General features: G+C 38.6%; 1 long non-coding RNA gene across 2 annotated transcripts in view; it reads right to left on the bottom strand.

Annotated features, from left to right (window-relative positions):
- Positions 1-27,937, bottom strand: part of LOC125960902 (uncharacterized) — a 251,240-nt gene that overhangs the window by 15,665 nt on the left and 207,638 nt on the right. For both annotated transcript variants that reach the window (XR_007471053.1, XR_007471054.1), the window contains exon 4: positions 526-615. This is a non-coding gene — a long non-coding RNA (uncharacterized LOC125960902). The remainder of the gene's footprint in view (positions 1-525; positions 616-27,937) is intronic.

Below are 27,937 nucleotides of genomic sequence, written 5' to 3'. Positions count from 1 at the left end.
TACATGCAGAAGAAATATAACTAGAAAGAGGAAGATGTTATAGGACCGAGTCTTGGAGCAGTCCAACTTTGAGAATTCTGGAAGAGACAGAAAACAAAACAAAATAGACTGTGAGAGGGCAGCTAATAGAGTAGAAGAACCAGAAGAGTACGGTGTTATGGAATCCTAGAGCACCCATTTCAGTGAGGCGGGAGAAATCAGTGATAGTCAATTCCACTTTGAAGTAAGAAGATTGGAGAAGTGGCCATTTAATCCAAAAGTCACTAGTGTCCCCCTGATATCAGCTCAAAAAGGTTTAGCAATTGGTCAAGGGTCATGCTGCTAATATGTGGTAAAGCCAGGACTCACATGCAACTCTGTTATTATATGTATGTATGTATGTATGTATATGTTTATATTCATTCTTCCCACCTGCTATGGTTGGTCACTCTACGTTAATCACACTGAAGCTTTAGTCTTATCTCCTGAACCAAATCAGAAGTTCTTTAGAGAAGAGGCAATGGCATACATGCTTAGTGAGCTCACCTTAGCATCTAACACAGCTCCACTCAAAGAAGGTCCTTGGAGTTTGCCAGCTGGCTGGGCAAGAGTTGCATTTCGTGGTGACTCACCATGCTAGAAATGCAGGCAGAAAGAGTGACAGTCAATAACTGTCATACTGTTCAACTCATGTAGATATTTCTTCTCACTACAGAGAAAATATGTTTCCCTGGCCCTTTCCTGCTTCCAGTATGTCCAGAGGCCACTTCTGAAACAAGCAGACATTAACTGGAGAAATGTGTTATTATTTGAGTCTCCTAAAGCAATTCTTTATTCCCAGGTCTTCCAAGGTAGAGTTCTGGAGTACAAATATACCTTGACTTTGTGACAGAATATGATCTTTAGACACATTTGCTATTTCATGGTTCAGTTCACTTGACTTACAATTCTCATAAAATCGGTGTTTTATAACTAGTAGTTACCAACCATGAAACTGTAGTTGTGATTCTTTAAAACCACTATACACATGGAGTCTAAAGTATATTTGCAGTTTGAATAGTAGACGTAGAGCATGCATTTATCGGTACAACGGTATTGCCTTGAAAGTGAATCATCTGGTTTTCCATATGCAGACTTGTCTTATTATATGGCAGTGGAGGCCCAGGTGTAAATGCTGACCAGGGTTTTATTTATTTTGCTACCATTTAGTATCTGAAACAGGTGTTAGTGGTTTGGAAATGAAGGATACATCATCTGTGTTTCCATAGCCCAATGATTCTGAGACAGATAGGACCTAAGGGAGTTTGGCCTGGAGAAAACACTGGTGACATGAGAACTGTCAATAAATATTTGATACGCTGTCATGTGGAACAGGAAGCAGGCTTGCTCTGTTTGGCTTCAGCAGGCAGAAGTAGAACTAATATATGGGAATTACATGGAGGCAGATGTGGACTCCAGATTAGGAAGAACTTTCTAATCATTAAAGTTGTTTAAAATTGAAGAGGGCAGTTGCATGAGGCTATCAGTTCTCCATGTCTTGGGTTATTAAAGAAGAGAGTAGATTTCTTTTCAAGGATGCTGCAGAAGAGTTCTTACATTGCATGCATGCTTGGAGTAAGTGATCTCCCAGATCAAAGTAACTGAGATCTTGTAAGGTTGGGGGGTGTAGTTTGAAGGGAGGGCAAGCTTGTCCCTATTTCTCTCTCTTTCCCCAGGCATCCCACTATCAGCATGTGTCACTGTTTTCAATTATGCTGGAAGGTGTATCCCATGACCTGGATGACCAAGGTTAGAAGTCCACTCACATGGATTGAGATATCCTCAGAAACTAGTTACCCTTGGTTACATCTAATATTTTGGCTCCTCTATTTATTCACTCTTCCTGTATCCTATCCCTTCTCCTCTAAACCTACTTCCTTTTACCCCTCCCCCTCTCAAATCTTTCTAGCATTCTCTCTGGAACCTTGTTTCTATAATAAAAAGTGCTTCTTATATTCCGAAATATATGGCTAAATGTCTCCTCTGGTCCCTGCAGTAACAAGAATACAGCTCTATCCTGAGTCTTTTGTTTGACATGCATTCTTCCAAAGTGAGGGATTCTAATTCCTCACCATCCATTTGTCATGTTTTGGGGAGATGGGCTCTGTCTTTTTTTTTTTTTTCATAATTTTAAATTCCAAATCATTACTTTTTCACTGCCCTGTTAAAAGCTCACATCCTGTGAACTTTTTCAGGAGTGTTATCTTCCAGTCTCTATATTCCACTCTGCTATTCATTTTAGCAGCTGACTCACAGTCTTCCACAAGTTCTGCCTTTATGTGGAGGTCACCCAATGTGCATTTAAACAATGGACCCAGCATTCTGGCTGCTTATATTCTTGAAGTTCTCAACTTCAATGAACTTCACCTCTAATCTAATCCAGTTATCTACTCCTATGGTCAAAATTGTCCTTTTTCAAGTCCCACAATTGCAATTGTATTTTAAGCAATTTATGGAAGTATAATATATGTACGGAATGTGTACATACCATACATGTATAGTCTGGTGAGTTTTCTGAGTTACACACAACTGTTTGACCAGTACAAGACCACAAACATTGCCAGCATCCCAGATACCCTTCCAGTCACTACGTTCCTGAGAATAGCCATAATCCATGTAGAATTAGTTTTGACAGTTTTATAATTTTTATAAATGAAATCATATATTTTTGTGGCTGGCGATTTTGTTGAATATTGTGTTTGTAGGCTGTATTAATATTACCGCATGTAGTTCACTCTTATTGCTCTATAGTATTCCATTATGTGAAGATACCAAAATATATTTATCTATTCTACTCTTCAGTTGGTTAGTTTTCGATTGTCTATTTCAGTTAGTGTTGATCTGAACATTTGGGTACATGTCTTTTGCTGACATGTATTTTATTGGCTATATGTCTGCGAGTGGGATTGCCAATTCATGTCTTCTGTGCATATTCAGCCTGTGTAGAAACTGTTAAAGAGGTTCACCAATTCATGGGAGAATCTCTAGTTGCTTTCCATCCTCACGATATCTTCATATTTTCTTCTTCTCTACCCCCACCCCCCCCACCCATTGTGCTGGCATACCTTTGTGGCTTTGGTTTACATTTTTGGTATCTGTTATTATTTTCTAGCTTAATCCCATTATTAGTCACAAAATTTACTCTGAATGATTTCAGTATTTTGAAATGTAGAGCTCTTTATTGTCCAACATATAGTTGATTTTGGTAAATGTTCTACATGTACTCCAAAAAAAAAAAAAGAATTATGATTTTGGGTGCAGTGTTATATGTGTGTTAATTAAGTCCAGTTCATTAACTGTTTTGTTTAGATTTTCTATATCCTTGCCAATGCCTATCTCTTCTTTTATCAGCTATTGCAAGAGGTGTGTTAAACTCTTATTACACTGCTAATTGGTCTAATTCTCCTTTTAGTTGTGTTGATTCTTGCTTTGATTTTAATAAAGCTGTAGTTTAGAGAGAAATATATTTAGAACTGTGCTGTATTTTTGTGGGATTGATGTATTTTGTAAGTACTTTATAGTTAGATATTTAATTTTTAATACAATCTGACAATTTTCATATTTTGGCAGAGTATTTAAACCATTTGCATTTAATAGAATTACTGACTTAGTTTACTACTTTGATAGTTTAGATTATTTTTAAAGTATTTTAGTTGTTACCTTAGAGGTAATAACATACATCTCTGACTTATTAGAACATAATAAAAATTATTAGTTTTATCACTCCTTGATTCAGCTAAAATCCTAGAAAATTTTCACTGTTTATCCTTTTCCAATTTTAGTATTATTTCTGTTTAGCATTATCTGTGTGCATTTTAGTTCTAAATATATCAGACACTTCACGCAACATTACATTTATTGTTTTGTGCTATCAATATTCATTTATCTTTAGTCATACTTTTATACTTTTCGGTGTTCTTCATTCTCTTTCACATTTTCGCTGTTTTCATCTGGGAATATTTTCTTTCTACTGAAAAATTCCCTTTTATGTTCCTTTTAGTGCATCTCTTCTGACGACAGTCACTCAATTTTTTTGTTTGTTTGAAAACTGTATTTACTCTGCCTTCATTTTTGAAGGTTACATTTTGCTAGGTAACCAATATTGAGTTGACAATTGTTTACTTTCATCACTTTGAAGATGTTTTTTTCATTGTTTTCTGACTTCCATTAATTCTTTTGAGAAGCCTGATATTTTTGTCAGATAATGTCTGTTTTTCTCTGACTGCCTTTAAGTTTCCTTATTTTCTCTTTGGATTCCAGAAACTTTTCTGTGATGCGCCAACATGTGGTTTTCTTTTCATTTATTCTGCTGAGGTTTCTCAGAACTTATCGAGTCTGTGGGTTGATATCTTTCAGTAGTTTTGGAAATTTTTCAAATGGTATGGCTTTAGATACTGCTTTTGCCCTATCACTCTTTCTTCTTCTTATGGAATTTTAATTACACATATTTTTGACACACATCTCGTGTGCTATCTGTGATATTTACATGTTTTATTCTTTTTGCACTTCAATTTATATGTTTCTATGACCTGTTTTCAAGTTCACTAATCCTGTGTTTTTCTGTGACCAATCTGCTCATAAACTTATCTATCCTTAATTTCAGGTATCATATTTCTAAGTTCTAAAATAAACATTTAATCCATCTTTAAAATAAATTTCAATTTTCTGGTAAAATTTTCTTTATCTTTTTTTTTTTTTTTGCGGTACACGGGCCTCTCACTGTTGTGGCCTCTCCCGTTGCAGAGCACAGGCTCCAGATGCACAGGCCCAGTGGCCATGGCTCACGGGCCCAGCTGCTCCACGGCATGTGGGATCTTCCCAGACCAGGGCACGAACCCGTGTCCCCTGTACCGGCAGGTGGACTCTCAACCACTGCGCCACCAGGGAAGCCCTTCTTTATCTATTTTGTCCTTAGTTTCCATTAATATCTTTAAAATATTATTAACATTAATTTTACAATCCCCACTTGTCAACTCTATTATCTACTTCAGAGACTGGAAGACTTGTTCTGTAAAGGACCAGACAGTAAAAACTTTAGGCTTGCTGGCTATATGATCTCTGTCTTTATTACTCAACCTACTATTGTAACATAAAGGCAGCCATAGATGATACATAAATAAATGAATGTGGCTGTGTTTCAAGAAAACTTTATTTATAAAAAGGGATATTGGTAACATTTGGCCTATAGGCTGTAATTTATCAATCTCTGGTCTGCTTCATCTTTGGGTTCATTTCTGTTATCTTACATTTGTCTTGGTCAGTTAAAATCTTACCTCGTTATATATCTAATAATTTTTGATGATATGCCAGACATTGTGAATAAAGGAGTTGCAAAGGCCTTTTATGATTATGTTTTGTCAGAGATTGTTTCCTTTTTTTGTTGTTATGCAGGCAGAGAGGATCTGATTGCCTCATTTCAATCAAGATTTGAGCTGTGTTGGGTTTGATTTTAGTTTTAAAGAGATTCAGTCTAGTTCTGGTTTACTTCTGTCCCTATGGATTTATTATCCTAAATTTTTTATTGAAAGCCTTGTGGATATCTGTCTCCTTTGTCTTGAAAACTGCAGAGATTTATTCTTCACCTTCAGGGATTTATGTCTTATCTTTTTAGCCTCCCACCTCAAAACAGCTTCAAAGTTTGGTAATGTCTGAAGAAGCAGGGCAGCAGTATTTGAGGTAAACTCCTTCCTTTGGAAGATTTTTTTTTTCTTAAGTAAAATAAGATGTGGATAATTTCATTCTGCCTTTAAAACTTTTGACCTTATACTTCCACCCTCCATACAACCCTAACACTCAGAAAATGCTTTGTAGAGAAAACAAGCCATGCCTCTGAATCCTCTTAAATATCCAATCTAGATTCCTATCCTTGTGTCACCACTAAAAGCTTTGCTAGTTATTCTTTCCCTTGGTGTTGTCCCTCTCCCCGACTCAATACCTAGCACATGTCTAGATCTGACAAATGCCCCAAGAAATAAAATGAATGGCAATCATTATCAGTTTATTTTAAGATAGTCTCATTCTAGAATTGTAGTTCATCTAGTTCTTATTGCCTTTAAAAGTATAGTTTTTAATATTTACCTAGGCTTGTAAAACAAATATATATCTTTACATTGTTAGATTATTTATTCTCTAAGTTAATTCCTCTAATTGGAATTTTGACTAAAAAAATAAGACTCACATGTAAATGAGTATTGGAAATTTTTATACAGAAAGCTTAACTAAGTTGGCATTGTATGTGAACTAATCTTTAGTAAAGCTAACCTAATGAGCAAAAACAGAAGATAGCAGACTGCTATTTGTTTAATGATTGATTCATTCATTCATTCAGTCAGTCAGTCTTCTACTTACCAAATGAATATATACCAGAGACTGAACTAAGTTGCAGGGTATCTTGATGAGCAGACTTGAAAAGAATTCCGCCTTCATGAGGTTTAAGTTTTGATGAGATGAAGAAAGTATTTTCACATATCTTTTGGCTGTTTTAATTTAATATGTGAATTACTCTTCTTCTATCTTGCTTACTTCGCTACAAGATTCTTCATCTTTTCTAGTGATTCATGAGATATGTGAAATCTTTGAGAATTATTATTTTTCCAGTCTATGCAGGGATTATGCTTTAAAAGGTCTTCTATATGCTAAGATTAAAAATGCCAGACACCTATCTTTACTCCTGTTACTTTTATGTTTAAATCTTATATTTAAATACTTAGGCATAATTATGATAATGATCCAGATTTCTCTCCCCACACAAATGACTAACTAGTTATCCCAACATAATGTATTAATTGTATTACTTTTACTCACTGATATGAAATGCCTTTATTATTACCATATACTAAATTTTGATTTATACCTATTCTTTTTTATGTCTGCTTTTTAGGATCTTTTCATGTATTTTGATTACCATAGATTTAAATATCCAGGATGGTATTATATTTGATTCAGACGGATAAATACAGAAAGAGATAAAAAGGACAATGTGGAAAGGCAATAGTCCAGGTGTCATTGGCTGAATATTTTTCAAGTGATGATTAAGCTAACATTAGTAAGGAAATAGAGCTGTGAAAATACATGGTCTGTATGACTGGAAAAGTATGACAAAGTTATAGAGAGAAGAATGTTTTTGGCCATTTGTGGGAGAACTCAATTACTGTAATAAACTACCCCAAATATTAATGACCTAATGCAATAAAAGTTTGATTCTCATTCAGGAAAATCCAGTGGGGTCCTGTGGAACTATGGGTCAGATGGTTCTCCTCTAATTGGTGCACTTGGCAGTCAAGGCTTTTTCCATCTTCTGACTCCACCCTCTGGCTCTGCTCAGTTATGGTAAGAGAGAGAGTACATGAGGAATACAGGAAGTATTTTAGAGATCAGATGTTGAAGAGGCACATACCTATGATTCTTAATGATTTAATAGAAACAATAAGATGAAAGTAAAAGACACATGTAATATAATTACATTTTAAAAATTTCCATATCAGTAGATTTAAAATTACTTTGTCAAATTGCTATAAAAGTTTTTAAAATCCTACTTTCAATTTCTATGTTTATATCACTGTGGACCAGTAAGAAACAATGGACAGGCAGTGTTCCACAGACCACATTTAAAGCAGTATTGGCATGTAATCCTTTGGCCCATTTCCCATTGTCCAGAACACAATGACATCATCTCAACCTAACTGCAAGAGAGGCTGGGAAATGTTTTCTTCTGTGCTTAGAAAAATGAAATAGATTGGTGGGCATCTAGTCTATCCCTGCCACAGAGCTCTAATTAATTTAAATCAAATTTATTGCATTCCTTGCCTAATGTCCTTTTCTGGGAAACTATTGCTTAAGTAATACAACCTGAATACCTTAGCATGACAGATTTACTCATGATTTGTTGTGCTTTTATTAAAGCCCTTCAGACCCTATACTATAAGTACTTTTTACATATGTAACTTTCCCACTAAACTATCGAAATTAGAGTCTCTCATTTTTATAACACTAATACTGCAATGTTTGACACATAGAAAACTTTCAGTAAATGTTTGTAAGCTGAATTAATTAACATATTAAGCATGATATTATATAATCTGTTTCAGAAGCGTTCTTCTATTATCAGATTTGAAGGAAGGCTTGACAAGAAAGTTGGCAAGACTGGGAATAAGAATATTACTTAGGAAATAACTTTTAGTAATCTCAGTTAAATATGTTAAGGGTCTTAATTAAAAGAGCATGGAAATGAAAATAGGGAATTAGAAACAACAAAGTTTCTAGGGTTTGAGTAAATTCCTTCACTGGCGACGTAGAATGAAGTATGGATCTCAGATTTCTAGTTTGTAGGACTAGTGGCATTTGATAGCATGAACATAGAGGGACACAGGAGGATGTGTGGGTTTGAGTGGAAAAGTAAGAATAATGAGCTCAATTTGGGTCCTGCTGAGCTTGAGATCCCTACAGAATAATGTACTGTAGTTTCTGTGATCTTCATGTTGTGAAGTCTGTGTGGTTCTTTGTAAACCAAAGAGAAGAACTGTTATCATAATGACTTGTAATATATTTCCTCCACTTCGATATGAAAAGCCTCCTCAAATTTTAAAAAACATTGGCATGAAAGAGAAATTCTAAACTCTAGAGTCGAGCTATGGTTCATGGCCCCTTTGAGGGGTGGAGATAAGCAGAGAAGGGGTTCAGAACAGGCATGTTGTGTTAGGAAGCTTATCAGGCTGTGTTTCAACTTTCTCCTCTAGCTGTCTAGGACTAGATGGGGGAGTTTTACTCCCCAGTTGCATGGTTTATGATCTTTCTCCATAGATGGCTTTCTTCGTGACTCTCATGCCCATCTCCACCCACCCTCACTTCCCGTATTTCTTGCACTCCCACCCCTATTCTTGTCCTGAATCAAATGTGCCCACTCCCTCCTCTCAATCTGTAGCTCTTTATTAGCCCCTTCTGTACCGCATACATATGGTTTTACTTTTCATTATAGCTGTTTATGGGCTTGCCCGTTCCCATTAGTAGATCATCAAGTTTTCTTTGTTATTGTCTTTTTTAAGGGAGAAACCATTGCTTAACTACGTGTAGCCTGCTATATCTATCAGAATATACACTATACAAAGAATGTGGTACTCCTCAAATTCACCTAAATTGTTCAGGAATTTATCACCCAGAAGGTGATTTCAGCTGAGACTATAGGAGTGCCAATTAGACAAAAATGATGGGTGGTTGAAGATAGGTGGGAGATTACATTTTCTTAGTCTTCTGTTTCCACTTGAGGCTACTTCTCATGGAGTAAATAATCTCTCTTTGCCTCTTACACATTTCTTCTGGGCGGGGAGAAGCATGTTCTCCAGTTAGTGAATTTTGAAAAAAAAAAAAAAGTAGTGAGTTTGAATAATTCAACTTCAGTGCTCTTGGTTTTTTGTTTTTTGGTCTCTAACTCTCAGATATGCCTGGGTCCAAAGAAGCTGCTTTCTGGTTTACTTTCCTGCCATGAGATAGGTTTATCAAGTCAGGATCTTCCACTTCAGGGGAGACCTGAAGTTGTACATGGCTTCAGGGATGGGAAAAGTAAAGTGGTCTGATTTGGTGAGGGAATATTTCTCAGCCCATTTCATCATGGTCCAAAGACCAATTCTCTCATCAGCTTCATCAGAAATAAGGCTGTCATTTTCATAGTCATCTCCTATATTTTATTTTCCCCTTGGTTTCAAAGGCAAAAGAGGGTCTGTGGTGGGCAGAATTCTAAAATGACCTCCAAGATTTCCCACTCACTCCCCTTGTATACATGGCACAGTTTACCTTAGATTAGGAGATAAGGGGACCTTGTATCAAGGAATCGAGGTGGTATCCAGGGGTTGAGAGAAACCCCTGGTTGGCAACCAGCAAGGAAATAGGGACAGTCTCTCAACTGAGTTATGCCAACAAAAGAATGAGTTTAAAAGGGGATTTTCTCTGAGAGTGCCCATATGACAACACAGCCTAACTGATAACTTGATTTCAGCTTGTGATAGTCTAAGCAGAGAACCCAGCCATGCTGTGTCAGATTTCTGACTTACAAAACTCAGAGCTAATGCATGAGTGTTATGTTAACCTGCTAATTTTGCACATGTGTAATCTTGAAAAATTCAAAAGTTCTACAAAAAGAAGATTTGGGGAAAATAGGGGCCATAGCATAATTTTTGAATCTCTTCAAATTCCCCCCTAAAAACAAAGAACTGAGAATGTAAAACCAAAAACCCATCAACAGCATTTACAAGAAAACTAAGTAACAAGATGATTCGCTGTGAACTCCAAATATAAATGGTGGGAACAAAACCAGAGCTACAAGACCTACCTGGTATCAGGCCAAATTGGGGAGAACTTCTAATTCTCATATTATTTTTTAGTCCAGTCTGCTACAACAGTAAGCCCCCTAACACTTTCAACCAGTTCTGTTATTTAAAAACACAAACATCCTGAATTTTATAGCTATTTAGTACCTGAACATTTAGCTTTTCTGGGTTCTCTGGTTTAAGTCAGCCCGCTCTGAGTTTTCCCTCTGACTGGCTTAGGTTGGAGGTGTTTGCCATCTGCTAGTCAGTTATTCCTGTCTATTTGCCCTGCAGTTTCTAAAACTGTGTTGCTGTGGTTTTGTCACTCTTTGTCTTTGTGGGTTTATGCCTTTTTAAAAAATCTGTTTACTGTTACTGTGTTGGCGTCTCAGGACAAAGTTAAGGTAGATGCATTTGTTCAGTCTACTGTGTTTCACCACATGTTTGACTTCAACATTTAGAGAGCAAAGAGACTTTCAGGAGATCTGCCCCCAATCATGGGGAGATGGTGGCCCTCCTTCAGAACTCCATTCTGCACAGAACACATGTGTGAAGGGTGTTTGTTGTGTCTGCCCACTGACAATTGTTTGCTTCTTAACAAAATGACTTGTCTTCTAGAAGTAGTCCACACATTTGTTGGGAAAGATTTTCTTGAAGAAGAGGGTTTGGAAGGACACAAAGTACTTTTGAAAAGAAGAATTGGTGAAGGGATATTGACGGTGACAGGAAAATTCCACTCTTTCCTGCATATATATTTATTGCATATATTTATGATTAAAACTACATGCATGATTAAAATAATTAAACAGATAAATTAAATGTTGGGGTTTTTTTTTCAGTAAAAGATAGAAGTAATGTAGGAAGGAAGAAAAGAAGGAAGAAAAGAAGGAAGGAAATAGAGAAAAAAAGGGGAATTCTTTGATAATACAGAGCTACACTTAGGTACTTCAATAGCCAATTTGTCAGTAGTGATGATGATGATATTGATGTTGATGTTGATGACAAGAATGATGATGACCACTATTGCCTTTCGTTTTACTTTGGATTTGAATAGCACTGGGGCTTTGCAGCTCACTGCCTGGACACCCTGCTCTTACTCTCAGTTCTAACTAAGCTTTGCTCATGCTTCTTTGTTTAAATACCAATAAATTCATAGATCTTTGCCACCTTAAGCGTAAGAAAATTCAGTGCAAAATCCTGGCTTATGTAACTTTGAATTCAGACCTTGACAACTAGACAGGATTTATCTCATGCATATGTATTAATTTTAAGTGCTTTTCTGTAACAGTCATTTGACATTTAATATACCATAATTGTATTATTAAATTTAAATGCGTATTTGCAATTCTAAAAGCACTACTGAACTTTATGGGTGAAAAATACATTCTCCTTCACCTTGGTTCCTTCTCATCCACCAGTTCTTTGCTAGGCTTTATGATCTCTGCTACGCTTACCTTGATTGGAGTCCCTTCCTTTTTTTCCTCAGCTTTAGATTCTCAACTTCCTATCTTTTCCCACTTTCTAACATTCTCTCCTCTCTTCTCTCTGCAATTCATGTTCCCTCGGTGTTCCTGCATCTTCCTTCTTCCCGTGCGGGAATATCCAGTGCTCCTGTTTTCTGCAGTTGGTCCCTCACTCAGTCCTCTCTCTCACACATCTGTAGGGCAGCTTGAAGATGCGTCTGTGGCTTTCATCCCTCATCTGTAATCTTTGAGCACAGGGGAAGGGAGCACTTCCAGACATTAAAGTGACCTGTCATTGAAAAAGCCTGTCTCCTGTAGTAGTGAGCTCTTGAACAGTGCTTTCAGGAAGGGTCTGGAAGGGATGCTGAGTGTGGGAAGCTGGTGGGGGGGCAATGACTTGGACAACCTTTGAGGCTCTTGCTTCTTCAGGATATAGTCTCCTCTTCTTTACTCACTTTGCTCTAACAGCTAATAAAGTGCTTCTGGTTGTCTAGCTCTCCACTGAAAACTCTTGCTTTTGACCTTTTAGAATGGCAGGTGTCAGTGGGGTCTTAGACATCACTTCTTTCAACACCATCATTTTCATTAGAAATAGAACTGAGACCCAGAGAAGGGAAGTCTTGGGTTAACCTCATCGGTGGCAGAGCTGACAAAAAGGCCCTGGTCTGTGAATCACGCTCAAGTGGTCCTCACTCATCCCATCGGGTTCAGCCACACGAAACGTCTCGTGGTGAGTTCCCTGAACGTGACCTTCCATTCTGTTGCTTTGTCATTACTACACACTTACATCTGTTCATTGCCCTGCCAGGTACAACTTTTCCAACTTCCCCTCATATAGTTAAGTTTTATTTATCCTTCAATATGAAAGTCAAGCATTACCTTCCCAGAAACTCTTTCTTGACCTTCCTTCACCACTTTTGTCCCTCTGTTTGTCTCTGGTGCCAAAGTCCTGTGTTCTGTTAGCACCTGAGTTTAATTCTATTTGTACTTAGTCACACAGTACCTGTATTGACTTTGCCTGTTTATTAGCCATCACCCCTGCTAAAATATGAGCTTCTGTGGGTCAGGGTCTGTGCATTGTTCAACTCTCCATTCTCAGGCTCTGGCACAGAGCCTGCCATAGAAGGATTTAACTTTTTGTTGTTGTTGTTGAATTGAAAAATTAAGGCTGCTAATCTCCCTACTACTTCTCATAAGCCCCTTTTAGCACTACTAAGCTCTGTGAGTAAAAAAATAGATCCTCCTTCATCTTGGTTTCTTACCATATGCCAGTTCTTCTCCAGGCTTTGTTCTGTCTGCTGCTCTTACCCTGACTGATATTCGCTTCTCTTTCCTCGATTTTAACTTCTCAATTTCCTTTACTTTTCCATTTCTTAGTGTTTGCTACACTTCTCTCTCTGCAATCCACATTCCCTCAGTCTTAGCTGCTGCCTTCCTTTTTTTGGAAAGAAATTACATTTCCATTCTATGAGGAAATGTCTACTGCTTCTCTTCACGGCAAAACATTTTCCCTTAATCAGCCCTTCAACCAGTCATATCTCTCCCTTACCATGTAGGGTGGTTTCCTGCTCAAGAGGGAGGTTATCCTGTACTTTGCAGGCCCTTAGGCTGGGGAAGAGTGGACTTCAAGCAGCACACAGGCTCTGATTTTATTAATGCCTACTTCCCTCTACAAAAGCTATTCTGGGAAGATCCTCCGAGGGTCTAACAGTTTAAACCAGTCATTAATTCTTTCCTGCTCTGCAAAAATTCTTGACCTGTTGACCTAATGATGATGTGTGGTAGACAGGTACTACAGCTTACCTCCTTCTTTCTAGACATTTCTAGGCATTTCCAGTGTTTATGTTCATGGCACAATAGGTTTCCAGTCAGCCCACTACACAGACACATCTTACCCTAAAAAACAGGTTTAGGAAGATTCAGTGACCTCCTTACTCTTGCTTCTTTGAGTTTTCATTATAGTTGGAGCAATCATTTTCTAAAGTTTAAACTCTGTCAAAGAAAAAAAAATTCCATTTTCCTTCCCAGTGGTGCCCCTCCTTAGAGGAGGATTATACTATGAGCCTTGCTTTGACTAGAGAAACATGATAAGTATGTGTCACTTCTGAGTAGATATTTTCAGAGTTTACTATGATTCCATTTCATTCTTCCACTCAAGATAGAGGTTATTCTATTAACACAGTCCTAGGAGTAAAGACAATAGAAAACAGAGCTTCACCTTACCCACTGCAAACATGTAGCCTGAGCAAGAAATAACCTCTGTTCATAAGCTGCTGGGTTGGTGGTTATAACCAAGTGTCGCAACACATGAATTTTGGGGGACCCAAACATTCATTCTATAGCACCAAGCCTAGCTTGACAGCTACTGGCGGGGAGAATGGAAGAATGAACTTTTCACTGATGTGACAGGTGGAAGCATTTGTGCAATGAACTTCCACTCGATGTGTGTGATGTTCTAAAGTCATGGAAAGGGCTTAATAACTCGCCACAGACAGTGCATCACAGTATTTGATCAGTTCGCTGCTGCAGCCATTCTGTCTGACAGCTTGGGCGTTGTCAGGGAAAGGCCTGGAGACATGGCTGGACTCCTGTCTGAGGCAGACTACATGAGTCTCAAGAACAGGAGACTACAGTGAGCCCATAGCTGACTTGAGAGAAGGAATTAAGAGCTTCAGTGTAAAACCAGGCCATTAATGACTGAGGCTAGAGCGTTGGGAAATAGTCCAGAAAATCTAATGAGTGTTGCCTAATTTCCCAAGTCTAGTTTTCATAGAACACACCTTACAGACGAGAAGTACATTCTTCTAGGATTAATAAAAGAAGCTTGTTATTATATACTGTATCCCCAGTGGACCATCTAGATGAAAAAAAAAAAAATCTACAAAATGTGTTAGAGCTTCAATGAAGTTGAGAAAAATTTATGGATGACAGACCCATAAACAGTGATTAGATAAAAACTGGCCAACTTGACCTGAAACTGAGTTCAGAGATCAAGAACAATTAATTCAAGCTCACCCTGGGCGCCCCATCTGAGATGGCATGCTCTCCACGTGTGGACTTTGAGCTGAAGCTAAGGTGGCATTTACACTCCTCTTAAAATAGCAAAAAGAGTTTGTCATTCCACTGGTATGGGGTTTTCTTTTCGCCTTTACACTTTACACTTGCCACATGAAAGCTGCTTTTATATGCATGTCACCAGACTGTCTTTTTATAAATCACTGCTGCCTTGCCAAATAGATATGTGCATTGGTAAGACTGTCCTTTTTTGCATTAGTCTCATAAATCAACATCACAGAACAATTCCCAGCATAGGTAGTCTTTTAAATTTAAAATTAGGAAACATAAAAAAAGGAGGCTGTGATAAGGAAGTTTAAAAATTTCTTAAGAAATTCTGTGTGTTTGTTTGAGACAGTGAGAGAAAGAGAGAGAGATTGAGCCAGAGAGAAAATGTCCTTTATTCAGATGCTCTGAGTTATGAGGCAGAAGGCACAGCAATGTTCGGAGGAGAAATACAAAGATAGAGTTTTCCTTTGTAGCTTGGTACAGGTTTTCATGTTGTGACCCCTGAGAGGGAAGCTCTCTTTGATGTTGCCTCAAGTATCACTGGACTCACTGGTTCACCCTAAAATGCATGTTCTTGAGAAAAAGAACACGACTCGTGTTGGCCAAAGGTGACAAATGGATGATTTCAATGGAAAAAATACTAAAAATTGGGATAACTTTAATCTATTGAGGGCTTACTCTATGCTGGGAGCTTTCTAAACACTATCCCTGTAAGAACATATTCAATCCCCACAGGAAACCTCTAAGGTAGGCACCATAGTTGGGTCTGTGTATAGAAAAGGAAACTGAGGGACTTCCCTGGTGGTCCAGTGGTAAAGAATCTGCCTTCCAGTGCAGGGGATGCAGGTTCCATCCCTGGTCAGGGAACTAAGGTCCCACACGCCTCGGGGCAACTAAGCCCATGCACCACAACGAAAGATCCTGCATGCCTCAACAAAGATCCCTCGTGCTGCAACTAAGACCTGATGCAGCCAAAAATAAATAAATAAACAAAAATAAAACCCAAAAGGAAACCGAGGCAGAGAGATATCATTAAATAACTTGGGCAGAGTCACACGGCTAATATGTGACAGGGCAGGGTTTGAACATGGACAGCATGGCTCCGGGGTCCGTGCTTGTCTAGCAGCAAACCTATAATTTTACCACAGATCCTCTCCAATTGAGAAATGAAATCCATGAACAGGGCCCTGCCTTTCTTTGATGACCAGTGTGGATATTAAACTGTGGGCTCAGAATTGACAAAGCTCTTGACCTTGCTTTAAAGTGCCTTCCAAAATAGCTTCTATCTGGTGTGAAATCTTGAAGGGGACAGAGTGGACCGTCATTCTTAAAGGTACATGGGGTAGCCCAAGTCCAGTCTAATCATTGCTGGGGTGATCTGTGGCTCTGTCCAGAGTGTAACTTTATTATTTATTTGGTGCATGATATATGGGAAAATCACTTCCCTTCTCCTTAATTTAGTTGACTCATCTGTAAAACAAGGAAGATAATAATACTGGCGTCACAGGGTATGTTGGTGAAAGTATGTATTCTTGGCCTTCGGTAAACAACAAAACATGACAGTCATCGTTAGATTTTAGCCTGGATGCCTCTTGCCACATCCTTTGCTCGTGGGTTCTGTGTTCCAGGATTAGGTTTGCAGAGCTTTCCTGAAAGCCTGCAGGAATGGGGAGGAGCATCACCAAATCCCCTACTTAAGCCAAGAAGACTCACCTCAAAGGACCCTCTAAAGAAAGAAGAAACCTCTTCTACTCTTTGATTCTTTAAAAAAATGAACATTTTGAGTCAAACTAGCAATGTACAGATCAGTGGAAACAAAACAAAACATTTTTTAGCAGTCAGGGCAGTGAGGTGCAAACCAGATTTCACACCTTAATGAGGCAAAGCAAACCCAGGATATAGGTTATATTTGGAAGAATCCCAAGAAAGCTAAAATCAGCTCTGTCCCACAGAACACACCTGCCCAGCTTAAGAAAGAGCAAAGCCGTCCCCACTGGTTGCCATCATCTCTCCAACTCTTTCTGCTGTTCAAAAGAATCCTCTACTAGGGACAGAAGGGGAAGATTTATTTCAGTCATATTCCTGAGAACTGATCCCTTACCCTTATACACCTGAATCAGAATTTTCTGGGAGATGGGAAGAACAGGCATGTTTTTAAAAATCTCTCGTACTAATCCTGAGATATAATTTGCTCCAGCTGGACACCGCTGTGTTTTAAGAGCCTTTACGTAGATGCACAAACATATAAGGAATAAGTTTGAAGTGATGTTAGTTCTCAAAGCCATACACACACAAACACAATAATTCCCATGACTTTACTTCCCATGTTTATCTATCCAACGGTATCTAAATATATTGAAACATATTTTAGAACTCACTTCCAGAAAAAATAGTCATCCCCCTTAATTAACTGTTATGCTTTTGTTCCTATTAATAACTAGCATCCTCTAATATTTTTGCTTTGGCCACCAGGAAGCTACGTGCAATGCTTTGGAGTTATCATAGTTCAGATTTTTGGTAAATTTGCGTCCGCCCCCATTTTTGTTATTCTGATGCCTAATGTCAAACACGGTCTTTTTTGTAAGACATCCCAAGTCCTTATTAGAAGTTGGTTCTATGTAAATAATTTACTAAAAAGAAAAACGGATATTTATTCTCCAAGAATGCTTAAACTAGATTGTACGGGAGTTTCACATTAAGATCTCTCCTCTCCTCTTTTCCCCGGGGTCTCACAGGTGAGTGTGCCTGGAGGTGCCTTCCTTCTCATCTTGTGATAATAATACACAACAAATGTTAATCCAGAAGGGCCCTGTCTCGTGTTAACAAGGATTTTTCAAGGCGGTCCATTTGAAAGGGCCTGGGGATTATGCGCTACGTCATAGCTTTTCACATAAAGGTCTGAAGATAATCATTTCTGAGAAAAGATGAAAGGGACCCAACCCGTGGGGCCCGAGAAATAATGACAAGTCTGGAGAACGGGCCGGATAAAAGGAGGGTAAAGGACATTGTCAGCGTGCCATGCGGAGGCTTTGGTTCAATGGGAACATGCTGGAAAAAATGATGAAAAAACACACAAAGAGCACATCATGCCTCTGCTCTGCACTCCCACGTGCCTTGATAAATAGTGGTCGGCAAGGAGATGAAGGCCCTTTTCCCCAGACAGCACCGTCCAGGATGAGGTTCTCCCTCACTTCCGTGCTGCCTTTCCTTTCTCAATCCTCAGCGCCTCTTCATTTCTTTTTCTACATTCCCCACGGCATTATTAGGCTTTCGTTTCTGTACACTTTGGAGATTTCTATTTCATCTCAGTCCAATGACATCCAAGTTTTTAGCTAAAAGTTGCTGTGGTTTCCTGGAGGAGAGTTTGGTGTATGGTTTGCATGTTTCAAAAGCAGCTCCCTGTGTTTCAGCTTCTCCTGTCCCTCTCCCCACCCCGGCTGCTCAGACCGGTGCCTGAGCCCCTGCTCCGGCTCCAAGCTCAGGTCACCTGCCTGCTCAGGGCAGGCACGAGGCAAGCATTCATGATTCACCTGGAAAACACAAGTCCCCCACGCCTCTCTGCGGGGAAGCCTAGCAGCTCTTTCCTCAGTTTCAGGGATGTTTCAGGCAACCCTCCATCACTAGAAAACACCAGATGGGATGGATAGAGACAATTTTGCAGAAAGTGCTGCGAGATTGGCTTCCTCAATGGTCTTTCCAGCTGGAAGCAGAGCGGCCAGAAAGCACTGCGTTCTCAGCCCAGTTTCATCGCCTCAAGAACTACAGATGGCTTCCCTGAGCACCTGAAGTCTGTGCTGCTTTCCTGGACAGAATACGCTGCAAGCTGCAGAAACCCTTTTGTCTTTTCATAGTGCAACTCAGACCCCAGTTTCTTTCTGCCTTGAGAGTGAGAGTAGAGGACGCAGAGTAGAAAGAGCCAGAAGGTGGGGAAATTAATGCTTAACATTTGAAACTCCCTGGGACTGACCAGCTGCTCAAAAAGGTACATCAGGGAACATTTATAACACAGCTTCCTGTGGGCATGTGTAAACAAAACTTTGAAAATGGTCCAGCGCTCTTCCTCCAGAAAGATGTGGATTTACCAGTTGAGCTTGAATTGATTGCATGACTCTTGTGTATTACTAAGTATAGCATTTTTTTCTTGTGCTTTTCCTTTTTTTTTTCCTTTTCTTTTTCCTTTTCTTACTTTTTGACCCTTACTTGACCGTTTAGTTCTATGAACATCAGCCTGTGGTCAAACTGTCCGGGATCAAGGCATTGGCACAAACAGCCACTGTCCCTGAATTGTTTCCGCTGCTGTTTAGTGAGTCTTGTGTTTTAAGTTTAGCCGAGTGCTGGGGGCTGGGGATGTGGCTAAGTGGCAGATCTGGCATCATAAAGGCTTTAGAAGGATGAGTAACCCGGGGACAGCTGTCAGAAAGGCGGGCAGAAGTGAGCTCCGGTTTCACAGAGCTACCCATAGGAGCCACCAGTGGTTACTCTGTGTTGGGCCCAGGAAATTCCACCGTCAGTCAAGACCTCTCAGTTGCTGCCTGGTGTCGTGGAAATTATGTTGAAAAACTATATATTTTTCTGATTGACAAATGACTTGCATTTTTTTCCTTATTTCTCTATCCAAAACCAAGTTCCAAGCCTCTTGATCTCCCTTTCTACATTCCACACTGTTTCCTAAGACTGCTAAGTGCATATAGGCACCAGACAGAGTCTTTCTGGCCAGAGAGGAACTATTTCATTCTGGGCTTAGCCTTGTATTATACCTTTCATTATTTCTCAACCATTATTTCTCAACCACTAGGGCTGAGGAGCAAAAAGGAGAGACACTGATAATCTTAAACTCAAGATCCCCTAAAAGCTGGCGGGCTGGCGCTTACACTGAAGCAAGCCCGCTGGGATACGGGATTCTTCTTCAAGATGGCCTTCTTTCTTCAAGATAAAGGAGGCTAACAGCTCATACTTGCCATCACTCACACAATGCAGGGAATTCCATTCAGGATGCCACACATGAGTCCAGCTGCTGGCCAGGCTAAAGAAAAGTGCAGGGCCAACCAGATAACAGGCAGGAGTGAAGGATTCTGACATAGTAACAACCTTTGTACAATAAAGTATCTTTATATTAAAGGACTTGGAATTGTCAAAGTCCTTTTGTAATTGTTGATTCACTTCAGTCCTATACAAAACCTTTAGTTTGACAAGGGAAACCTAGCCCAGAATCTATCGGTTTTCTGTCTAAATCCTGGAAGGTGAGTCAAAGCACAGTATTTGTCCAGCAACCTGAAACTTGGCTGAACGGTTCTTATGTTGTGTGGGTTCATTCAAGAGGCTTGGGAATGTACAAAACAGAGCGCCATGTAGTTTCTGAGTCTAAAAGATCACGTGGACAGTTGTACAAATAACAGCACAAATGGGTTAAGGAATGAAATTGTGCAGTTCGATTTTTGCTATGTACTCGAAGGTAGATCCAGTCCCTAAAATATTGTTTAATTTAATGCTTACCATAACAGTTCTGTCCTCACTGATATGAGGAGACCGATGCACACAGACAAGTAATTTACTAACCCACAGAGTTCGTGAATGATGATGCCAGAATTTAAATCCAGGTCTAACTGACTGTAAATTTTTATAATATCCGGTTTCCTCCAGATAATGTCTAAGGCACTACATAGTGCCTCATCACTTGTAAAACATTCACACACTCCATTGCACTGGATCCTTATCACCCCTATATGAGTTGTGTAGCATGATATTGATAGATGAGGGAATTGAGACTCAAATAGTTAACTGATTTTCCCAGATCACAAGGCTAGCAACTGGGAGGGTCAAGACTCCATCCATTTCTCCTTTTCAACATTCTTTTTACTATTTTGCACTGCCTGCCTGGTAAACAGTATCAACAACCATTGTTTATGGAGCTATTACTTCCTCCCAGACACTAAACCAAACATTTTACGTGGCTTCTCCCACTTAACCCTCACAACAAAGCTAAGTGAGCTAAGTACCATTACTACTCTAATTTTGTAGACAAATAAGTTAAAGAATCTGCTCCAAGGTTACACAGCTAGTAAGTGGTAAGACTGGGCTTTTGTCCCAGTTACTCTGACTCTGACTTCAGAATCCAAACCTTCACACCCCCTCCTGCATGCTGTATAATGTGCCCAAGGTGCACAGTTCCATGAGAGGGTAGAAGAAGGAAATATTGATTCCAGCTAAAGAGATCTCCACAAGCTTTGTGAAAGAAGTGACATTTGAGCTACGCCTTAAGAGATTAAGTATCTAAGGAACAGACAGGCTTAGTGACTTGTTTAAAATTTCATAAGTTCTTCAAATACAGCTTTTCTTATACTCAGATTCAGACATTTTTTCAAGAACGTATAATACAGACCCATCTAGCTGTTCCTTTCTTTCTCTGTATACATTATTTCCCTTTCCTTGAACCACAAAGAAATATGCAGAATTTGGAAGGACAAACACCTCAGACTCTCCAAAGATTATGTATAAAAATATGTTAGTGTCATTCCATGGAGTCAAGTACAATTGCTATAAATTGAAAGCATATATTCATGCCCAAACTAACTCAAATCCTCTTGCTAATAAATACAGCATCAGTTTGCTCTATGGGTATGTGGAATCTAAAACATACCAGTATATTAATCCAAATGTGAGAAATGCCCTAATAAAGCTTCCATTCATGAAATGACATAAAGCCGAAGTAAAGCTTGACTCTATAGTCAAATTTTTAAAAAGCTATATTTCCATACAGTTTTCAAACACGTGTAAAACTCTTTTCCATGTGAAATAAATACAAGTCCTGAGTAGTTTTAATTAGCGATCTTGGAGACACTCTGCACCTGTGCCAATTCATCTGCAGAGATGAGAACCCTTCACCCTTTTCACTTGCTGACAGGTTAATAGACATTCCCAACTCATGCCAGCACATGGAGTTTTGCAGCTTTCTTGTGACAGGTGAATAATAAAGCTGCACAAGAATGTGGCAACTCTACATAGAAAATCCTCTGCGAGTGTAAATTCCTGAGCAGAGGCGATATGTCCCCCATTGTTCTGCAGGCCCGTGCACGTGTAGCTGATGTATCACTTTGTTTTTATTAGCAGAGTTATTGAGGTGCAATTTACATAGCATATAATCCTCCCATTGAAAATGTACAATTTAATAAGGTTTAATATATTTACAGAGCGGTGCAACCATCACTAGAATCTAATTTTAGAACATTTCCATCACCCCAAAAAGAAACCTCACGCCCATTTACGATTATTCCCTATTTACCCCCCAACTTCAGTCCTAGACAACTACTAGGATGCTTCATTTTTACTACACTTTAGTATAGAAGATACTGACTGTTCCACATGCTTGCTGCTTTGTGTATTGGGCCAACGAATAACTGAATGGTGCTTATATTCATTGGAGAACACGATATCTAAGGGTATTACGTGGCTCTGTGTACATGTATGAGCATCTGTAGTCTTATGTCCGTGCACTTAAGCTAAACGAAAATGCAAGAAACCATTCCTGAAGAGAAGCAGAGATTGGAAGTCAGCTTACACTTTGATAGCAAAGTTGTCAGCAGAGATATTTAGTATAATAAGATGCATTTTTCTAAGAAAAGAACAAAACTGGGACTTCCCTGGCGGCGCAGTGGTTAAGAATCCGCCTGACAATGCAGGGGACACGGGTTTGATCCCTGGTCCGGGAAGATCCCACATGCCGCAGAGCAGCTAAGCCTGTGCATTGCAACTACTGAGCCTGCGCTCTAGAGCCCACGAGCCACAACTACTGAAGCCCATGCGCCTAGAGCCTGCACACCACAACGAAGAGTAGGCCCCTCTCACTGCAACTAGAGAAAGCCCGTGTGCAGCAACTAAGACCCAACGCAGCCCAAAATAAATAAATAAATATATTAAAAAAAAAAGTAGTGGTAAAGTGTTCTTTTCTTTTTTTAAAGAAAAGAACAAAGCTACAATTACAGCGGACTCTCCTTATTCGGACATTCTGTGTCCGCAGCTCCTCTAAAATTCATTTGTGACCCCAAGATCAATACTCATGGTTTGCAGTGATTTTCAGAAATGTGTAGAACAGCAAAAAATTTGAGACCCTTGGCTCCCTTCCCCCATGGTCCTAGCTGAGATCCACCAAGGGGACACTTTGCCTTCTTGTTTCAGCTCTCAGATAGAGATGACCACGGATGGAGAAGACCAGGGCAGTGCAGTATGGTGCAAGAAGCTTCAGCTCTGGGGACAGTCGTATGGGGTTTGAATCCAATTCTGGCACCTGTTACTGGAGCAGCTTCAGGCAAGTCAGTTAAAACTTCTGAACCTGATTTACTGATTTACTGTTTTGTAAAATAGAGAGATTAGAATCTACTTGAATGAGTTTAAGATATAGGATTATAATCTATGGGATGTCTCTCTCTCTGTCTCCCTCTCTCTCTCCACTATCTATCTGTTTCCTCTAGGGGCACTAGCTCACTATTCACTAATTCCATCTTCCTAGGGAACTTTATAGCTATTGTGAATAATGAGAACCAACTGTACATTATAGAGACTGTTGATTGTGATGGTGAGGAAGGGGAAGCTTTTCTCATCAACTTTCCATGGATGATTTATCCTGTGAAATAACTACAACTCTCTTCAAATTTCCTTCTTTCTTAATACTCCACTTTTGTATGTAGAGGTCACTCCTAAGTTTCAAAAGTCAGATAGAAAAGAAATCTTTGGAACTCCACAAATTAGGAATTTATTTTGTTGCAAGTAACACAAATCTGCGTGACAAGACTTGAACACAGGGGTTTGTTATTCTCACGTAACAGGAGATTTGAGAGTTGAGATGCTGGTGTTTGCTTAGCTGCTCAGGGTAGAAACCAAGGCTGCTACCATCCTCCCACTCTATCATCCTCAGTGATGGCTCTCATCCTCATATTTTTTGCCTCATAGACACAAGGTAGCTGCACAAGCACTGGACCTCATGGGAAGAGGGGGAGGGAATAAGGGCACAGAACTTTATTCAGAGCCTGTTCCCTATCAAGATCAGAAAAGAAGCATTTTACCGGAAATGACTCCCAGTGACTTTTCCAGAGGTCTCATTGGCCAGAATGTGCTGTGTGTCCATTCAAGACCAACTTAGACATTTTAATTTATGACCTGGACTGGTCATATTGCCATCCCAAGCAAAATCAAGTTTTCATAAACCATGAAAAAGAGGACATGGGCATTGGATATCCTGGAGACTACATGGAATTGAACACAATTGCTGGGTATAAGGAGACTGGGGCCCCATTTGAATTTCTGATGTGATATCTATCCTGGTAGGTAGCTCAGGTGCAGAGATATTCCCTGGCTTTAACCCAGTGCCATAGAATGTAAACCTGGCCTCCCAGGATTGAGATTCAACCGATCCTTCATACCACTACAGCTTAGGAGCTTCCTTTGTGACTGTTCTGTGAAATATTTTATTCTCTGGAAAGAATGTAAGTCTATTGCATGGATACAAACTTGAAGAATTATTTCTGCAAGTTGAGTATCTTGTTAAAAATAAGAAAAGAGACATTTTCAAATAAAACTGTCAGTCAGAGGATGAGAGGCTGAAAATCTTCATTCAGTTTCCCATGTGTATTTATAACTCTTGAGGCAAGGTAGGATATAAGGGCTGCCCCATGACAATGTAAAAGTCTTAAAAACCAGAATTTCCCAACCAGATTTTTGAGAAGTATTCCCACATTATTCTAGGCCCTTTAAAAAAAAAAAAAAAAAAACATATATTTTATTAAAATATAACAGGTTTAATTCAATAAAAATTAATTTTATCAATTCAATACATAAATGTAATACATGCATTTATTTCATGGACCACTAATATTTCCATTAGTGCTCAAAAAGATTAATCTTAAAAAACTTTTAAATGTTAGATTTCTAGTAAAAATTTTAACATGCATGCTATCAATGATTAATAGTGTCTTCCAAGATCCCATAAAAATATCAACAAAATTATATAATTTAGGATAAACTTATAAGCCCCTGAAGTTTGAGAATAAAAGTGAACTCAGGCCAGAACATGTCAGTAAGAATCACTAATGATGAAACTAATACATTTGACCTGGGAAACAGGTCATGTTTTATGTATGGTCTGCCCCCTGAACTAAAACATTTTCCATCCAGGAAAGTGGTAAGAAAAGCATTTGATTCATTATGTTGTCTATCCCTTGCTCAAGGTCAGAGAAGACTATTTAAGTAGAAAACTAAGCTACTCCTCACCCCCACATCGTGGTGACTATTTCCTGGGCCTTAAGAAATCATTGTGTAGAATAAAGTGGTGACCAGTATCTGGGGTCAGCAAAACCTGAGTTAAACCCTAGTTCCATGACTTACTAGTTTAGGCACTTTACTAAGTCTAAGTATTAATTTTCTCATCTGTAAAATGGGAATAATAACAGTACCTACTTCCAAGAGTTGTGATGCTTATTCGAGGTGGTGTACCTAGCACAATTAGCCTAAGAGTCCACATACATTAAGTACTCAATAGCTGTTCTTACTTAGCATCTATCAAGCTATTGTTGTGCTTCCTGCCACCATCACGTACACACACAAGGGAGGAGGAAAGATGAGACAGAGGAAAAGAGAGAAGAAGGGTAGAGGGAGAGGGAGGGGTTAAGGATTATATAATTTGCCGTAGACTGAGGGTACTGCAGGAGGATCGTGGTCTGAAAAGTGGAACATGTGCTGCTTGACATGCATTGTCCTGTTTCTCCTTAATAACAGCACAGAGGAGGAGTCGTTCCTGGGAAAAATCTTGAAGTACTTGGTGATACAGTTGCTCTCTTGAATATAGTACGTAACTTAAGAATTAAGTTTTGAACATGTCAATTAAGATTGAACATGTCTCCTTGCCACACTGTGGAAAGACACAGACACTGGAGCCTAAGAAAAGTCCACCACAGAAATAACTGGCTATGCAGAAAACATGAACAGGTAGCTACAGAGTTACTGGATCAATAAAACAAAAAGAGGAGTAATAGAGAAAGCAAAGATTTAGGTGATGACTGATACAAACAGAAGGCAAGATACAAAAATACTTTAAACTCTAAAGAAGTAGTTCTTTAGAAGGGGTGATTTTGCACCCTTTCAGCCCCTAGGAAATATCTGGCAATGTCTGGGGACAGTTCCGATAGTCACGACTTGAGGGATACTACTGGCATTTAGTGGGCAGAGGTTAGGATGCTGCTAAATATTATACAATATATTATATATGCTGCTATATACTACACAGGGCACTCCGTCAAACCAAGAATCATCTGGCTCAAATGCACATAGTGCTGGGGTTGAGAAACTCTGCTCTAAAGGAAGGTTGATAGTAGAAATCAGGGGTATTAATCATGAGAAGTGACCCTACAGGAAATGGAATCATCCATAAGATGCAATTGAAAGGCTTTTTGCTAATTCAAAAGAAAAATAGAATATGGCTAGAAAAGAATATATTACATATAGAATAGAAGAGGTGAGGCCCAACCTATGAAAAATAGGTACAGAGAAAAAAATGAAGACAGAAATATAGAGGTGAACAGTAGATTAAAATGTACCTAAATGGAAGGGTCAGTTTGGTCTAGGTAAAAAGGACATCCTCCTATTTGTAATAAAACCTGTGAAAAAAATCGAGGTGTAGAATGTAAAATAGTTAGCTGGTGGGAAGCAGCAGCATAGCACGGGGAGATCAGCTCGGTGCTTTGTGATGACCTAGAGGGGTGGGATAGGGAGGGTGGGAGGGAGGCTCAAGAGGGAGGGGATATGGGGACATATGTATGCATATGGCTGATTCACTCTGGTGTACAACAAAAACTAACACAGTATTGTGAAGCAATTTAACTCCAATAAAGATCTATTAAATAAAAATGTAGGTGTAAACAAGGATAGCTTCATTAACTAAAATCCAAGCTGGTCTCCAGATTTCTACTGTCCAAAGTAAAATGCCAAAACAGACAAACCAACCAACATTCCACAGACAAACAAAAATCCCTGGAGCAATATCCATAGAAATTTAAGGACAAAGGCTTCAATTAAATAAATGTGTACTGAATAAATAGCCATCTTACATACGCAAAGAAGGGTACTAGAATTCCATGTTTTCAACTAAAAAATATTAATACCCCAACCAATAACAACAAAATTGAAAAGTAATAACTTAGGATAGCGATGATATCAAAAGCCTGGTTGAGTATTAGAAACAGATAAAACAACTATAATTATTTAAATTTTGGTAATAAAGTGAAATTCAAATATTAAACTTATTCTTAAAAGTTAAATGGTATACACATCATTTATGAACAGTAATCTACATCTAACACCTCAAAATGAAATAATAAAAGCTAAGGTGACTTACCTGAAATGGTAAATACAAAAGGCAATATTCTATTCATGACCTTTGTAATTTTAGAAATTAATATTAGAAATGACTTCTTACAAATAAAATTATCTTTATAGTTCTATTTTTAAATGTTTCATAATCACTAGAAATTTTTAAAATTATTAATTTAGTATATGTGGCAAGAGAAATAAGGACACAGCACAAGTATAATGTTTCTTAAATTCAGAAACAATATGACAGAAATAAGAACAAATTCATGAATGTATTTTTAACCTTCAGATTACACTGGATAATCCCATAATGAAGATAAATCTATACGTATGAAATAATTTTTTTCTTAAATATATAAAATAAAGCCTATTATGAATGCAAAGCTAAATTGATAGAAACATTCAGCTTTTTCATGGATAAGTAGTTTTGAAAGAAATATATTTATAAAAACTAGAAAAATATTTTCAACTTTGCATCCTTAAACACAGAACATAGTCATTAATAATATACAATTAAAATTACTTGTACAGAAATATGTACCCTACAAACACAGAGTATATACTTTAAGAACTGATGAAATATTTACTTTAAAAATTACATCTTGGACCACAAATTAAGGATTGAAATATTACAAATATGTGAAAATATACATACAAGATGCTCCAACATCAAAGCCACTGAAGCACATTACTTGAAAGTAAAAATATGTTTCTTGAACAAAACAAATTAGGAAAAAAATC

Source organism: Orcinus orca, chromosome 13 (genome assembly GCF_937001465.1).
Source record: "Orcinus orca chromosome 13, mOrcOrc1.1, whole genome shotgun sequence".
In the NCBI taxonomy this organism is placed as follows: Eukaryota; Metazoa; Chordata; class Mammalia; order Artiodactyla; family Delphinidae; genus Orcinus; species Orcinus orca.
Note: the sequence above shows the minus strand (reverse complement) of the source record. Positions and strands in the feature narration are given on the sequence as shown.